The sequence below is a fragment of the Protopterus annectens genome, chromosome 5.part0 (assembly GCF_019279795.1).
Source record: "Protopterus annectens isolate FY-2018-M chromosome 5.part0, PAN1.0, whole genome shotgun sequence".
NCBI classification, from domain to species: Eukaryota; Metazoa; Chordata; order Ceratodontiformes; family Protopteridae; genus Protopterus; species Protopterus annectens.
The window spans coordinates 615017299-615032090 of record NC_056735.1 but is presented as its reverse complement, the minus strand read 5'-3'; positions in this window follow the sequence as shown (position 1 = coordinate 615032090).

Here is a 14792-nt window from a genome sequence, read left to right as displayed (position 1 = left end):
GAAATTATATGAGCAGGAGAAGATGGTAACAAGTATCATGAAATTGTCATAATTAGATGTTATTTGATCTGTGCTATAAGGCAGACAAATTACTGGGGTCTATTGCATTGATTTCTGACAAAATAAACAGTCTCATTGGTTTTTGCCTATAATATTTCTCAGCTGGATTACTAAGAAAGAAATGCATTATGAATTATTCAATAGGTAAAATGATCCAGCATACCTTTGATAAAGAGGATTCTGTCATATTGTGAAGCAGATGTGTGGACAAACACCAGTATTCTATATATACTTGCAGTCTTCACTGCTAATGTGAGTATTTTAAATTATTACATTTATAAACCACCAGTGTCACTTCAGATCTTTCCACTACAATGTGAAGTAGTATTGCAGATAAGTGTGCAGAGACATTGAAGGTTGCAGCCTTTCGTTGATTTTAGTAAATTTTATTTTGAGACACATGGAATCTGAATATATAAAACTATCTTGAATTGAAATAACAGATTTCCATACATGAGAATAAGCATGCTTTGTTTTTAAAGATGATTCATGAGGTTCTGAGCACCAGTAGCAAATGTATCTGTTAAATAGCATTTCTTCTCAAAACACTGTCAAAGAATTGTAGATAATCACTAGCCTCTTCATGTTTATTTTTATTTCACTCTCTGAAGATGTAAAATAATAAATGTAGGATAACATGTTCTTATATTCAGGCAGTATTTGCAAAGTATGTGTGAAATGTGTATACCATCATTGCTTTATTTTTTGAAGAAGAAGAAATAATGATGTCTCAAAGGCTTACTGCAAATCCCTTAAGCTATCTTGAATGGCAACCACATTTACATTATTGACAGTTTTAACAGTATTGTTAACAATCTGCATTGCCAACTTTGGTTTTCTTAAATACAGACATTCCAAGATGTTAAGCCAAATAGTCATGCAATGTGGTTCTGCAGAATGCCAGCTGGCTAAAGAACCATGAATATCTGTGTTCAATAAAAGTAATCCCTTATGCTTTTTTGCCAGTCTTGGCCACCATTGCAGGCAACTCAAAAGCCATTAGTGTTAAAATTTTAATAGAGTTATTTTCTTGTTATAAAGTCATTTGTGTTTTCCCTAAAATTCAGAGAATTGCCGACCATTACAGACGTTTTATGTGTTAATAATGAAAATTTTGTTCTAGAACTTAAAAGACAAAAGGATTTGGAATCTTGTAACAAAGTACAGTGCTTTCTAATTTCATTATTTTTTAAAGTATTATCCTTTTAAGATATTAAATGATTGGACTTTGCAAGTGTGGCAGAATTTAAACAAGGTTAGCTACTGCATGGCTGGTAATTTTGATCGAGGAGAAGACATTTATCATACATATTTTAATTTACCTTTTTAGGCAAACCAACATGAATATTATACCATGACCCCCCCCCAAAACGTGCACGCTGATTGGCCAGCGTGCCCGTTGTAAATTGAGTTATACTAATGGAAAAAGGTCTGGTTGCCCGGACTTTTTTCCATTAGTATAACTCGATTTTTAAAACACTGTCTCGCTATGTTAAATGGGTTTAACATAGCGAGACAGCTTTAAAATAAGCAACGGAGATCTCCGTTGCTTATTTTAAAGCAGTCTCGCTATGTTAAACCCATTTAACATAGCGAGACAGTGTTTAAAGCAACGGAGAAAGCAAGATCTCCGTTGCTTTTTAGTGTTCGCTATGTTAAATGAGTTTAACATAGCGAGACAGTTTTAAAATAAGCAACGGACATCTCCGCTGCTTATTTTAACTGTCTCGCCATGTTAAACTCATTTAACATAGCGAACACTAAAAAGCAACAGAGATCTTGCTTTCTCCGCTGCTTTTGCACAGCTCTGATGTACTGCACAGGCGCGCAGTACATCAGAACTGCCGGATGCCAGACATCTGGAAGGGCAGTAAACAGGCATTATATTATGCCATTATTTAAGAAAAGTAATAGTTTATTTTCTTAAATAATGTCATATAATAGCAATAACCACTTCTGGGTGGGTAATGCTAAATTTACCCACGGTTGGCTTTGTTTGGTCCTCGGGCTCACGGGACCAAACCATGCCAATCGTGGGTAAATTTAGCATTACCCACACCCAGGCGTGGGTTATTGCTATATTCATACTTTGCTCAACTGTACAACTTCCCATACAAAATTCTATAATCATCACTATGTTTTCCTTTCTTTCTTACAGTCTTCTACAAATTTAATACATGATTTCTATTCTGTCTCCCTTTCCATAGCCATTTTAGTAGGTAAACAGTAATGACTCTTTATACTGTTGTTAGGGGTATCCACACATCAACAGTTAGATTATTTCACTGCGCTGTCTCATATTTTTCTATTGCAAACTGATATATATTTATAAAACAATGTGCACATGTACATTTCTACATTTTTATGGAAATTAAGATTGTAATATCTAGGAACTGAAGCAAAATATTCAAGAATAAAGAGAAACGCAAAGCAAGTTTTTGTTAAGGTATCGACCACATCAGGCAATTCAGTATTTCAAAGATATAAAACATGTGGGAGAGCAAAAATGCAAGAAGCAGATCCTTTGCAAAGTAAGGAAGAAAACAAAGATGGATAATAAACACTGTTATGAGTAGTTATTGAATTTATTTTACCTGTGACGCAAAGAGATTCTCATTACCAGTGCTAATGTGGATTGGTCAGTTAGCATGAAGGTGAGAATTTCTGACTTAGAGACAAGATAAAGCCAGACAGAAAAATACCTTATTAACAGCTAATTACCATGTCTTTTGAACACCACACTATCAGACCTGATTAAGTTAGATTTCTCCCTACCAGCCCATAGAGTGAGGTGGAATAGGCACTCTCCAGCTGCTACAAAATGTACAGAGACACACACACACACACACACACACACACACATTGACCCATACAGACCCACCAATACACACATGCATTAACACATACACACTCGAATATACACAAAACACATACACACTCACACAAATTCACAGAACACAGACACACAAACTTACACACCACACACACCTAAACATATACAAAGAATCCCTTCAAACATGCTCATACACTTGGAAAATGAAAGCACTCATACATGTGCACACATACTCCAACACGCATACACCATGATGTCTCAAAAATATCTATCTATAGTCACTACATGAGCCACAACCATTCCTTTTTGCCATTGAGTAACAGTAGAAGAAGAGCAGTCTCTGTATTAGTCAGACTCAATGTAATGCAAAACTTTCTAAGTTAAGGAATTCACATCACAGTAAATCTTCCTCTGTCCAGGGATTTAAAATTCTTTAGGAATAAGGAAAACCAGCTATTATGCATATGTATCTATAGCTATCTATCTATCTATCTATCTATCTATCTATCTATCTATCTATCTATCTATCTATCTCTCTATCTATCTATCCATCCATCTATCTATGTGTGTGTGTGTGTGTGTGTGTGTGTGTGTGTGTGTGTGTGTGTGTGTGTGTGTGTGTGTGTGTGTTTGTGTTAAAGTGTACATATGTCCAAAGAACCACTGGAAGCAGTTTGTATAAAGCACACTTTTATTCAGTAATTCACATAAGAAATCAAAATATTTGCCTATTGGCTTTGCAGTTAAAACTGAAAATGAAGCAAGTGCCTTTGGTTACTTTCATCTCACTAATAGTCTGCAAACCCCTCCATGAAATAGTATTTCATAGGTTAATAGGTTCATAGGAAGATACTAGGCTATTGGCACAAAGGCCCTTATAAGCCTAGACAATTTTCCCACAAAGTCAGCAAATGTTTTCCCTGTCCAGCAGGGACACAGGTGGGATTCTGGGAGTATATTTTCTGTTTCCCATCCAGTGGTTCAGATTCCTCTTAAAGAGGACAAGTGAGGTACTCTGCTTGACATGGAGAGGAAGTCTATTCCACAGATGGGGGAGTTATTGGGACACAAATCTATCCCAAGTTTTATTAATGTCACAGACCAGGTTGAGACCTTCCATGCTGGTTGTGTGAGTGAAGTTTTACTTATGGATCTGCAGCAACTCCATCAAGGCTGAGTCTGAGACAGCCTTGTATACCAGACACAGGTCACTTCTGAGCAGTCTGTATGAGACTGAGTAGAGGTAGAAGGCTTTCAGCCTATCTGTATGGGATATGTGTTTGAAACCCTGGATTTTCCTGATCATGAACCTCTGTGGTCTCTCCAACTGCTGCATGTACTTGGCAAGGTACATGCCAAAGGGGGCATTGTCCTCGATAATGGGTCTGACAAGAGAGGAGAACAGGTATGTTATGACCTCTTTTTTCCTGGATGAAATACCCTTACTTATGAGGTGGGCCATGTAGAAAGCCTTCCGTACAATGGAGGCAACATGGTAGTCAAAAGTCAGGTTGCTATCAACCTGGGTGCCTAAGTACCTCATGATGATTGCATGCTTAGTATATTGTTATTAATGTACTTTATTAAGCGCTTTAATTTCGTAGTAGAAACTTCATCAGAGTACATAATACTTAAACCCCCACCTGTTTTATATCCCCATAAATAATGACATCATTTCCTTTCATTTAATATTAAAGCAGTATTACTAGATTAAAATCCATTCCTACTAGTTACATCATGGTAGTAAACTATTGCATTTTGATATTGTTTTTGTCATAATTGTGGTTGCATATGTAGATGTGTGATGTTAAAAAAGATGATTTGGTTCATGAGCAATAAGTGAAGTTCCATTATGTACAAAAAGATCAACACTTAGCATATTTAATTAGTAGGAATGGATCTTAATGTAGTAATACTGCTTTAATATTAAATGAAAGGAAATTATGTTGTTATTTATGGGGATATATAACATGTGGGGTTTAAGTATTATGCATTCTGATGAAGTTTCTACTACGAAACAAAAGTGCTTAATAAAGTACTGTGGTGTGGATTCCTGACTCCTAGTCTTTATTTATACTTGGTTTTGGTGGACTGTGACTTGTATTTGTACATTGTTATTAATGTGATAATTAGTGGGGACACCATTTTCCCCAAAGGGGATAATGATGCATTTCTTCGCATTGAGCTTGAGGCCATGCTTCTGGCACCAGTCATTAGTTTGGTTAAGGCCCTCTTGGAGGATGTTCACATCACTAGTGGAATTCATGACAGAGCCCAGCTTGCAGTCGTCTGCAAACTTGGTCTGCCACAGACCACTGGTTTTCTCTTGCACCTCAGAAAAGTATATCCCAAACGGTAGAGGCCGCAAGATTGATCCTTAGGGTACAAAGCCTGTTACGGGTCTACTACTAGAGGTGGCTTCCTCTATTTTGACTGAGTGGGTTCTATCAGTGAGCCAGTTAGCTACCCATCTGGTAACATATGGGTTGATGCCTAGCTGGGAGAGTTTATCTATTATGTCTGAGTGGGGAATAGTGTTGAAGGCTTTGGCTAGGTCAAAGTAGGTGTTTTGCACTGTCTTCCCCTCATCCATGGCTTTGTTGACTGTTTTGAAGAAGATGACCAAGTTTAACAGGTATGATCTCCCTTTGACAAAACCAAACTGTGTGGGATCAAGCATTTTTAGGTTGCCAATGACCTTGTTTACAAGGTCCATTACAATGTGTTCCATGGCGTTGCAGTTCAGGCTAGTTAGGCTGATGGGCCTATACTTGCCTGGGTCTGTGGATACTCCAGCTTTGTGCAGGGGGATGATAGTCGCTGTCCTCCATTCTATTGTGATGAAGCCGGTGCACAGGCTTTGGTTGAATAGGGTGCCTAGTGGTGCTGAGAGCTCTTGCCTGAGTTCATGTAGGACACAGCTAGGGATGTTGTTGAGTCCCATGGAGGCTGTATTTTTTGCCTTTAAGAGGGTATTAATAACCTGCTCCCTGGTGATGAGGGGAGGGGGGCAGGTGCTGGGGATGTTCTGGTTTACTGATGGGGGGGGCATGGGGTAAAATTTTCACTGAACTTTTCTGCCAGCAGGTTGGGCATATTTATGGCATTTGTGTATGTGGTATTCTTGACCACCAATTCAGAGCAGATTTGGGAGTTACCATTGAGATTGTAGATGTATGCAAAGAAGGCCTTGTGATTTTCCTTAGTGGATGTGGCCAATTTGGACTCGAAGTTAGCCTTATATAATTTCACCAGTCACCTTATTTGCTTATTCAGACAAAGGAGAGTTTGCTTCCAACTTAGCACCTGCTCCTTCTTGGCCTGGAAAGTATTTTTTTCCTTCTGTTATACAGTTTGTTTATTGCTGCTGTCCACCAGACAGGTTTACTCTTCCTCAAGGAAGATGATTTGGTCCTGTCAGGTATTGCTGAGTCCGTGCAGCTATATAAGTGCTCATATAGTTTTTGGTGTAGGCTTGGACATTAGTGCTTGATTCAACTAAAGGGATGGTGGCTATGAAGCTGCTTATATCTGCTCTCAGGAGGTTGTAGTCAGCTTTGGAAAACTTTTTTTTGTTTGACTCTGGCAAGGGGGGAGTCAGGGGAGATGATGACTTTGAAAGTGATTGCTTTATGGTTGATCTTACCAGGGAGGATGACACTGAAGGGGTGCTATAGTGTCTACTCATGTTGGTTAGTACCAGGTCCAGGATATTTTCACTTCTTGTGGGTGTGTCAACCCGCTGATCCAATGCATGGCATTGACAAAGTTGAGGAATCTCTGGGCATTCGTGTTTGAGCTATATTAGGTCTTCCACTCTGTGGTTGGGTAGTTAAAGTCTCCAAGGATCAGGGTAGATGGTTGAATCTTGATGGATTCAAGTAAGTCCAAATAGGTGGAGTGGGCTTCCTGAGTCATGCTTGGGGGTCTGTAGCTAGCTATGACTTGAATAGGTGTTTCTTTTTCAAAGCCTAAGGTTGAAAGCAACAAAGAGGATCTGATTGCAGTTCTATAGTTCTGGTAATAATGCAGGTATATTCCACAAGTTAGCCCCAACTGGGATATCATACTGCATATGCCCCTGGGTCTTTATTAACCTTTGGCTCATCCTCCTGAACTAACCTATGAGGAGCAAGCGTCTTGCTTTGCTATTGTAGGCTACCACTTTTCATAAGCATTGGTTGGAAATCAATGCTTTGTTAACTGTCAAATCCATAGTTTTCCTGACTAACACTGTAGAAAATATACTGGTGCATGTTACATGTAGTATCATGCTCATAGGTTTAGTTGATGAGGCTCCTGATGAGTTGCAATGCCATTTGATCCTTTCTAGTGTGACACTTGACTCTTATAAGCCAAGTACTATCTAGCGCCCTTAATGGAGGTACTGAATCAGTCTTCTCTCATTGCCTGTAATTGCTCCATCTGCTCGGTGTAATGTTTTTAGTCTTGGCCTTTTGCCCATTCTCTGAATATGGGTTGAATTAACAATAAGAAACTTAGATGTGAATAAATGCAACTACTCTAGCATGCTCTCTCATATGTCATTACTCTGTTAAACATCTGCATGCTGTGTCATTGAGTAGTACAAACATAAATATTATTTCTAAGATGCTGACAGCATAGTTTTGAGAGACATAGTAATAGCTATTACAAAGGTGTTTTAATCTGAGCTTTTCTCTGTTGTAGTAACTGACCAATGTGCCTTGCCCAATAAGCATGAGTATTAAGAATCTTTGTCAGTCCCTGACAAATGTTTCCATAATAAGCTATCATAAGGGTAAGCTCAGTGGTTTTTGGTCACAAAATATAGCTAGAATAAAGGCAAAAATAAGTACTGCCATTAGTGACAGAATAACTCTACTAATGTCTCTTACATTGATGTTTACACTAACACATCATAATCTTAATGCAAGGTTTTCAACCTAACAAGTCAGTTGCTAACTTAAATTTTTGCTAATTGTATTATAATTATAAATGTGACTATAGGTATTACACCCTCCCTCAATCTGTGTTCTGTAATTAATAGCACTCCAGTGTTCAGTTTATTATTTGCTGACAGTGCTTTCCGTTTTATGTTCAAATACTCATTTGTTTTATTAAATAAGAACCATCTTTATTGAATTATCACTTATGACATAGGAAATCATACATTTATAAAAAATAAAAACAAACCACATTGACTTATTTGAAGTTGCAAACATTATACATCACATATCATCTTCTATATAGTCATTGGGCAGGATTCACGAAGGCTTGCACGGAGTCTAAGAGTAGTGTAAGACTCCATGCAGCCTTCGCGATCCAGGAACAGCCCAAAGTCCGTGTAAGAGACAAGCTAAAATGTCTCTTACACGGAGTGGGCGTGGATAAGCTAATCACCTCACTTGCAGTCGAATAGCATGCAAATGAGGATGATTAGCGATCCAAGAAGCCCAGAACAGCCCGTGTAAGAGCCGTTTAGCTACAGAAATGTACTCAGTTGTCAACTGAGTATGTTTCTGCAAAAACCGCAATGGAGTCATGTCAGCTCCAAATAAAGGGTGCATATGTGTCAGGCAGCATGCCAATGGCCAAATATGTGGCCATTGGTAAGGTAACCTGATGCAAAAGTAATAAAAATATATATATTTTTTTCGGCGATCGATGATGTTTAAACCCAGAGCAGCCCCGCGCAAACGGGCTGCGCTGTATAAAACATAAAAAGGAAGGTTATAAACCCACAAATGTGGGTTTTATGCAATACATGGAATGTCAATGCAGGGACCAGCAGACCAAAACCAACATGGCCACCGTGTAGTGGTTGCTAAGGGGGGAAGCTGAGTCTAAGAGATGTAACTAAGCATTAGTAGGCAATCTGATGCAAATGAGTGTTAGGATACTGAATTCCACTGTCACATAGCAAATGAACACAGTCTGAGTAGTGTAAGAGTTACAGAAGGGGGAGGAACAGAGTAGGAGATAGGTGACATCACAGGGGGGAATGGTAGAAAGAAATGCAGTTCATTGGAGGTCAGAGTTACATGACAGATGTCAGACAGATATCATGGAAAGAGGTGTGCCACTAGATAAGCATGAGAAAGTCAAGAAATGGAAGGTGTACACTGTTGCCTACACCAAAGTTTCTTGCTGGGCGTGCATGCGCACGTGTGCGTGCCATGAAGCACGAGTAAGACAGTGTGCATGCGTGTAAGGCAGACTGAGCATGTGGGAGCATGTTGGGAGATGTTTAACACTGTTTGCACGGGTGTGCATGCGTTTTAATCCGAATAAGCAGATTCTGAACCGTGTAAGCATGTGTGCACGCGTGTAAGCCACTGTGAGCGTGTTTCTGCTGGTTTGCACACGGCTCCTCCCTGAGGAAACAGAGAGGAAAAAGGAAGCGACAGATTTAGTAGGAAGCTAGCAGGGAATACTGCTGGAGCTAGCAGGTGAAAACAATTAGAAGCAGGCAATTACACAGGCAGAATAGTAGCCCAGCCCAGCACTTAAAACTCTGCAAACAGCAGTGCAGGATGTTTCTCTCAAGAGACACTGCAAGACAGGAGTAAGTTATTAGAAGTGAAAACTGAAAAAGCTGAACACAGAACAGAAATGTTAGGGGCTGCCATAGCTGTCATAATGAGACATAGGTGACTTGCTGAGGGTGGTGACAATGCAGATGGTGTCAGACAACCCACAGTGAGGAGACGGAGAAAAGTGTACAGGCCCAGGGTCACCTACCACGGGTTACATGAGCTGGAGATAGTAGAGCTCTATAGAGTGGACAGAGACCTCCTGCAGCAGATAGTGGAGCTGTGCAGGCCACACCTCACACACAGAACCAACAGAGGGGAACCCATCCCAGTGGAAACCAAGGTATGTGTTGGCCTAAGAATACTAGCAACAGGTACCTTCCAGAGACCAACTGGTGATATGATGGGGATATCACAGGCATCAGCCTCCAGGGTACTGCACCAGTTCCTGGATGCCATGTCGGCACATGTCGGTGATCATGTATATTTCCCCAATGCCCGTGAGGTATTGGCCAGCAATATGCGTCTCTTCCAGCAAATAGCGGAATACCCTGAGGTAGTGGGTGCAATAGACTGCACGCACATACGCATCAAAGCACCAGCCGGTGAGCAGGGTAGGGCATACATCAACTGCAAGGGCTTCCCCTCCATCGACTGCCAGGTCGTGTGTGATGCCCAGGGCATAATAATGAATGTGTGTGCTGGCTGTCCTGGGAGCTACCATGATTCCCACATCTGGCATTTGACGCAGCTGTACCAGACATTTGCCAATGGGGACATCCTGCACGGACACCTAGTGGGGGATGCAGGTTATGCACTGGAGCCGTGGCTGATGACACCCATCAGAAACGCATACACACCTGAACAGGAACGCCATAATGAGGCACACGAACAAACACGTAATGTAATAGAGCGTGTGTTTGGGCTGCTCAAGTCATGGTTCCGGTGTCTGGACACATCTGGTGGAGCCTTGCAGTACACACCAACTACATGTACCCAAATTGTCATGGTATGTGCTATGCTACATAATATGATCTTGCGAAAACAGCTGCAGCAGGACCAGCATAGGGCCGGGCCAAACAGCCCCCCACCATTGCCAAGGCCATCACAGGCAGAGCGTGACTCGGAGGAGGAACAACCTGAGCCTGCCCCAGTAGGCAGAAGGAGGCATGCCCAGTATGCCCTGGCCTTGGCAAAGAGGCAATGCATAGCACATACACTGGCTCAGTAGGAACCCTGGGAATGATACCCCCTGTGACTCACTCAAATAATAACATGGATGCCTACAATGACATGACCTGCTCACAAACATGTACAGGGAAGTGTAATATGCGCATCCGACAGAGGCAGCCCTGCAGCACCACCTGAGGCATGAATGTCATGTGTTAAGTAATGTAACACCATGTACTATATGCACACCTGAGGACCTTGACTAACATCCTACCCTCACCAAGCATCATGCCACAATATGACAATGAGATGATCAAGTGCAATAATTGACTGAAGTATCGCAGTTAGTCAAAGGGGATCCAATGTGTGCCAGTCTGGGATGACATGCTGAGCATGACATGATGCTCCACCTGCTAGGACTGGTGTGCACCTATCAGTGCAGGCCGTATGGATACTGGCAAAGGCTGTTGTTACCCACAGTGTGCCCTGAATAGGTAAGGCTCAAAACACAAACCTATCTCCATAGGTATCAGAAGGGATAAGAATAAGATAAGGGATAAGTCGAAACAGCAAGATGCATGCAGTCTAAACTCACCCAGTATGGAGAATGTTGATATCTGTGCTGTAACAGAAAACTGAGTCAAGGCTCACAACAACACCCTAACACTACCAGGTTATACCTCATACTGTGCTGTACAGCCTCAAAACATGGAACAAGCTACAAAAGGAGGGTGACTAGCAAGAATTGTCAAGGATAACCACACCCCATGTTGGTACCACAACAAGAAGCAACATGGACTAGCCATGGTCAAGTAACAGTGGCTAAAACTGCCCCCCAGTTTATAGCCTGCTACAGACTACTGTCCCAACACCAGGAACTGCACCTGGCTTATGCTGGAATACATGAATATATCAAGTCCTCCAAACCACATTATATTGGGTGACTGAAAATACCCAGACATAGACTGGGAGCATTATACTAGCTCCAACAGTGTAGGACAAAAGTTCATAGAATCCATAAACCAAAAGGCCCAGGAACAACGTACCACTTCCACAAGAGGGGTAAGCATACTGGATGTGATAATCAGCAACATGGGTACTGGATGGCAAGACGAGAAGTGTATTGCTCACTGGTAAAACCAGACCATAGAGTAATCACACTGGATACACAAATCCTGACCACAGTCCCTGGCCAGAAAACCACAGGGGAAAACATGTGTAAAGCAATATTTGCACTCCTCCAAACTGATGTGGAATCCATTAAAGGTCCTGTGCAGGTGCAAAATATGGGCCACACCTCAGAACCTGTAATACAGCCATTCCATGAACACTTCCAGGAATGCTTGGATTATGCAATCCTAAATTAAAACAAGACACAATGCCATACACGCAGGCATCTGGCATGGTGGACACCAGCCATAACCAAACCATGCAAGAGAATGAGGAAGCTACTACATGATAGCGCAAACATAAACAATGAAGTAATCACTGATCAGTAGTATGGCAATAAAATATGTCCACACATACAATCCACTAAGGCCAGCCACAACAAGTTGAATCTGTGAATCCTGAGGCAATGTTACACCTGCCCCAAGTAAACAGACAACCCCCAACACCACCCAAGAAATACAAATATATGTGAGAGATGCAACCATCTATCCAAACTGGAGGCTGAGCTCCCTCAACTCAGTACTCCCAAAACTAGTCAGGAGGAGAAGGTAACCACACACACCACAAACACAGTCCCACATAGACCTATCACAACTGCAAACCAAAGACATAAACACAGGAAAACATTCCCGGAGGCACAAATTACAAACACAGCACACCAACAGAGGCCTCTAAAGCAGACACCCAATCAAACAACCTCCAAACATAGCACATGCAACACATAGTACACAAAGCTGGTGTGCCAAACAGTCACAGGCCAGAAGGAGAAACAACATGCCTGATACAGTTGTAATAGGTGACTCCATAGTCAGACACACTGCTGTCCCGCACACCAGACTGACCAGACTGGGTACAGTAAGCTGCCTGTAGGCTGCCACAATACGCCACATAACAGAAGTATGCAGGTCACTCCAAAGCAAGTAGAAATATGGTGCAGTCATAGTCCATGCTGGTGTGAATGACCTGAGATGTACCTCCCTAGACTACATGAAAAGAGACATAGATGAACTCTCTGATTATGTAGTCCAGGCCGGTATGACACTCACCATTTGCAGCATCCTACCCTTACCAAGAATAATGCCACAGTACAAACACGGAATGATCAGCCATAGCAAGTGGCACACTTACTGGTGTCATTCCAAGCGGATCCAATGTCTGTCTGCTTGGGATGTCGTGCTTGACAAGCCACGCAGCTGTTCTTGGGATGGCTTGCACCTGTTACCCCTGGGTGTCTGGATATTGGATAAGGCCTTTGGCACCTCCATAGAGCCTTTTGTAGGCAAGGCTGAAAAGACTAACCCACCACCCTAGAAAACATAAGTGGAAAGAAACATAAGGGTAATGCTGACCAATTCCAGATGTGTAAACCCCAATATGCATGTTCCCAAGGCCATCCCCAGTATGGAGAACATCGATGACTGTGCAGTGACAGAAACCTGCTGCAAGCCTCCTGACAGTACACCAGCGCTACCAGGTTATACCACATATCATGTGTCATGGCCCCAAAACCTGGAACAAAACATAAAAGGAGGGTGAGTATCCATATTCAGCACAGACACCCATACGTCCAGGTAACTGACAATGCACAAGGCATTGGAGTCCACCCATGTGCAACTAACTGTAGGCAAGACTGCTGTACAGTTTGTAGCATGCTACAGACAACACTCTCACACACAGGAACCCCACCCAGCCATCCTGAAGACACTGGACAGTATGAATGCCCCACCAAATACCAAACAAGGTACCACAAATTACCACATAGGTGGTAAACCATTATGTATGGAAGGAGTAATCAGGGACCTAGGGACACAAGTGGACAGTAACCTGTTATGTGACACTCACATTGCCAATGTGGCTAGGAAGACTGTCTACATTTGACACCGTATCAGGAAAGAATTCACATCTACGTCAACAGAGGTCATTGTGCCCCTATATTGTTCTCTTATCACACCCATAATCTAGTACAATGCCTCATATGGGATGTACCTTACCTGACACCTGCAGCAGTTAGAAAGACCTCAAAGGTACCTCACCAAGAGGATAAAGGGTCTCAAATATATGTCATATGCTGCCTGGCTGTAGACACCCCAGCTGAATGCAGTCACATACTGCCTACACAGAGGCATTGCATGCCTGTTGTAGAAGGCCATGCCCAACACAGGAGTAATGGACATGCTCCACCCCAGAAAACTCAAAGCCATCGGAGCTGTGAGAGTGAGAGATGTCAACCTCAACATATAATGAAATAGGATGTGCTGGTGGGACAGATACATAATCCAGAGGCTCCCCACACCCTGGACCAGAATCCCACTCCATGTTAGGCAGAGCCCCTCACTGACACTCTTCAACAGGAATCTTGCCAAGTGGATGGATGATTGTAGAGTTACACTGGGGGTCTTCACTGTGTCATGTCCAGACAGAGGCACAGCAAAGCAAATCATAAATGGCCATAATATTCACATAGCAAGGGATGGCAAAAGCCACACACACTCTGGCTAGGCTAACAAATGCCCTAGGGTGGATAGCCTAGTATGAACCTATGAACCTATGAAGATACAAATTGTACAGGACACTAAGGATAATCCCAAGGCTTTCACAACTGATGGTAGGAACCGTGTTGGGAATTCACAGATATGCTCTGAATCACACAAATATCACAAACACACACACATATTGCCAACATACATCCTGACAGGTGCAGTGCAAACCCCCCCACCCCAGAATGCAGAATATCTGTCCCAGCAGACTGATGGCCCCCTGACATTGCAGATGCTGAGGTAACAGCCAGCATCTACAAAGCAAAACACACAGCAGCAATGGTATGAGATGGTGTCCTGGGCTGAGTCCAACATGGACTCCAAGATGAATGGAATGCCAAATCACACTACTGCTCAATGTCAGCCTTACTACAGAATATGTACCCAAAGAGCAGTGTACAACAACAGTGGTCCTTCTCAAGAAAGGTGTTGCCTGAATGCATACTGAAAACTACTACCCCAGAATCCTGAGAAGCTCGGTCTGCACAGCTATGGAAAGGATCAGCA